The sequence below is a fragment of the Morone saxatilis genome, unplaced genomic scaffold (assembly GCF_004916995.1).
Source record: "Morone saxatilis isolate NCDOM2014 unplaced genomic scaffold, NCSU_SB_2.0 Contig15, whole genome shotgun sequence".
Lineage (NCBI taxonomy): Eukaryota > Metazoa > Chordata > Actinopteri > Moronidae > Morone > Morone saxatilis.
Window position 1 is genome coordinate 15,788,161 of NW_023339707.1, and position 3,881 is coordinate 15,792,041.

Genomic DNA, 3,881 nt, shown 5'->3' on the forward strand with positions numbered 1-3,881 from the left:
GTTCCACCCACATGCAATGACACACTAGCTAACACTGCACCTACACACCAATGTAATTCATATACTGATGCATTAACATCTGTACATACTAGATACATGCACATTTGTGACACAAATCCTATGTGACTGAGGCGAGCGGTACTTGGAGAACCAATTATCATAGAAGGGAGACCTGTGTGTGTGTGTGTGTGTTAGAGATGAGATTTAGACTTGCATAAGGCTTTTGTCACTGGTTAATTACATGTCAGAAGAGAATCATGATGGCTTCTCTCCATCTGTGTCATTTGAAGGGCTTTTTTCTCCCTCTCTGCATTTCTCCTTCTCTTGCCCTCTTTGTTCGGCACGTGATTTCTCATCTTGGCGGTTGATACATTCCACTCTCAGTAATTAATTGTGTTAGGTGACACTCTTTAATGAAAAAAAACAAACATTTTATCTCATGCCCTCAATTAGAGTCGGAGAGTGTTAACTGAGACTCAAAAATAAATCTTTGTACAAACAGATAGTGTAAAAATGCAGAGGCGAGCACTTAACACTATCCACCTTTTATCTGTGCTTATTGTAGCTCTCAGTTTCTCAAGAAAACTACTAGTAAAGGTCTTTACCCAGTGTTATACTATACTACACACTACACAATTGACTGAAACTAGTTTTTTTTATTTATAATTAAAGGTGTCATAACCCTCCCTTTAACATTGAAACTCCATCCTGTTGATGTCCTTGCCATTACAAAGCCTTAATTCATCATTAGTGAGGATTTTTAAATGAGGAGTTAGTGAGGAATTTAAATTTTTAAATATTACCTTCACAGTATCTCACTGTCTTGGTTAACCAGAGAGGACTAAAGGATTATAACACTTGAATATGAGGTCATACATTTAACATCTGGCACATTTAACACAGAAGGTAAAACTCGATTAAGTTAGAAAAAAGAGAAAAACATGCATGTCACAACTAAAGGAGTAGGGAGAGGCATTCATATCACATCAAGCACAAACACTCAGGGTACCCAAGGTACATTATTTAAAAGCAAGATAAGATATTCAGGCTGCTTTTAAAGGTTAAACAGTTCAGCATCAAGAGCGACACAGAGATTCTTCACTTCTGCTGTAGTGAGTAAGAGATCAAAATTAAGCTTTATTTCCAGTGAACACAGGACACTGAAACGTGCTGTGAAATCAAATGGCATATAAATATTACGAACAGTACTTTCCTGTTTTAAATAATGAAATATGCTCCTGGACTCTATATTAATTGCGGAAGTGTGTCATGTATTACGCAGTGGACACTCAAGCTGTTAAAGATAAAAAGCACCTGGATTTTAAAATTAAATTTGTCCTCGGAGCTTTTCTCTCAAGAAAGCGTTTTATCTATAGGTTCAAAAACATCCTATTATAAGTATAAATATTTTTCTGCCTCACCTGTAGCTGGAGTGAAAGTTATTTGTTTTTCAAATTGTGCTTGTCAAAGGTCACCAGATAGAGAAATGAGGACTTTTCTGAGAAAGACGATTCTTGAGGTCAGTTCCTTTATTCAATAAATTCTTATTAAGGATATCGAGTTACTTTAAACCATGACAAACACTATAATCCAAAACTTACCTTTTGTTAATTACTTCCAGTAACTTAAGTGTGCATATCAGTGTTCTCAGTATTTTCTGTCCCCACTCTACTTTTTCTTCCCAGTACACTGTTTTTTCAGAAAGTTCTGTCTGACTGTGTCAGCCACTCAGCCTTGACAACTTATTGACATCTTCCACCACTTCAATCTCTACTTACTTTCACTCATACCACAATAGCTATAAAACAACCTTGGGCCATTGTTACTGCAAAAAAACGGTCTACCACGTCATTTGTTCCACACGGCAGGAACAGATTTTCAACAGAAATGCAGTTCTGTCACAACGTAGTCATTGGCAATGAGTTGTGATGAGACGTATACAATGGTGTACATAGAGGTAACATCAATAAAACACTTTTTTACAGATTGGTTTTGCTTTAAACAACCTATACTTACTCATAGCCAATAACTGGACACTTAACATAAAAGATGAAAAAGCACAAAACACTTAATTACATGACGTTTTTATTGAAACCACTTATTCACAGTAACGGCAACACCACTTAGACAAACCACAGATGGAAATACACCGCAAGAACCAGTAGTAATGATAATGGCAATTTATTTATAATTTCCTTTTTTATTGCTTTTCAAAACAACAACATGCAGAACAAAGATATCATCAACAGAAAAGACAACAAAATATAACTACTAATAATTACAAAACTAATAACACAAGAAAAACAACAGATAAAAAACATATACATACGCATATGCATACGCATTATTACTGATATTGATTTGGTTACAATGACATTTTATTGACTTTGAATCTTGCGAGCATAACGTTCATCCCATTTACTGGAGTAACGTTTCCATTGCACTAGAACCTTATGGGATGGTAATGATTCCACCATGTATTAGAAAGGAACAGGGTCACGGCTTGCAAAAAACATTTTTCTTTAGCAAGTGACCATGGTATACACGGGATAATGCCCTTCAAGGTGTCCATAATCAGGAATTAATGGATTTCACAGAGACTCTGCTGCACGTCAGACGGTTCTTCACATTCTCCATTAATTCCTAATAATGGACACCTAATCGGGCATTATCCCTTACATATATAAATACAGTATATGAGACCGTGTCGTACCCATAATAGGCATCTCCAATTCATTACATTTACATAAGCACCCGGACGAACCCCATCACATCTCTCCCTTCGCCACCTTCCACCACTCCCACTATACACTATGTTTTACGACCGGCACATCTTCAAGATGAGGTTATTTTCAAATGGAGCTGCAAGATGGTTTTCACCACAGTATCCACCATTGCTCCACTTGTTTGGTCTTGATCTTCCAGCGCTGATATTCGGGCTTCAGCGTCAGTCATTCGGGTCACTAAATCTTTCGTTTTTTTTCATTTGGACTGCATACATATCCGATTTCAGTCCATTCATTTTAGATGCAATACTTTGTAGCAGCGTTATGATGCTAGCTAACTCTGCAAGTGTATCTGTCTGCAACACTGATGTTCGAGCAGACGCCATGTTTTCCTTGTGTCTTCTGTTATCGATTCGAGTACTTTGACTTCTCAAGCCGTTCTGTGGAAGGGATTTCTGAGCTGTCTGCATTCTTATTTGTTTTCTCACTCTGTGACGCACCTATTTTCTGTAATTAGAATATTTAAATCACTATTTTAGGAGGAGGGAAGATGAAAAGTTTATCAGAGGGTGCCCCTACTCCACCTGTTGTCCATGGCCATTTAGCACAGTATCGACTTTTCTGTGATTTTATATCACATTCCTCACTTTTATGAAAATAAACCATGCAAAAACCACATCATATACTCAAATCTATTAAAGTTTTCACTTAACATTTCTCAGATAAACTGTCTTCCTATCAGGAACTGTTCTTATTCACAATTTATTCATCTCTAGTCTGCTGGAATACAGCACCCCTCTTGGCTCAGGTCCCAAGCCCTTCCTCCAGACACTGTGACAGCATGCTTTATGATTTAATGTGGCAGTACACCTTGTGCTCAATCTATTCAATTTTTCCCATGTCCCCATTATCCCCTTTTCCCAGGGGACCTGCCTGTTAGCTGCCTGTGGCAACTTGGACTGAATTCAAAACTCTGCTAGCGTAAATGGCTGCAGTTTCTCACCTGCCTCTGGCTTTCCAAGGGTAACTGAGTCATCACTTCAAACAGCATTGATTCTACCCTCTTTGCTCCCCGATAGTCAAATGACCCTCTCGCTCTCCGTTGTGGTAATGGTTTCCCTCCATCTAAACTAGAAGTTTAATTATATTAATTAA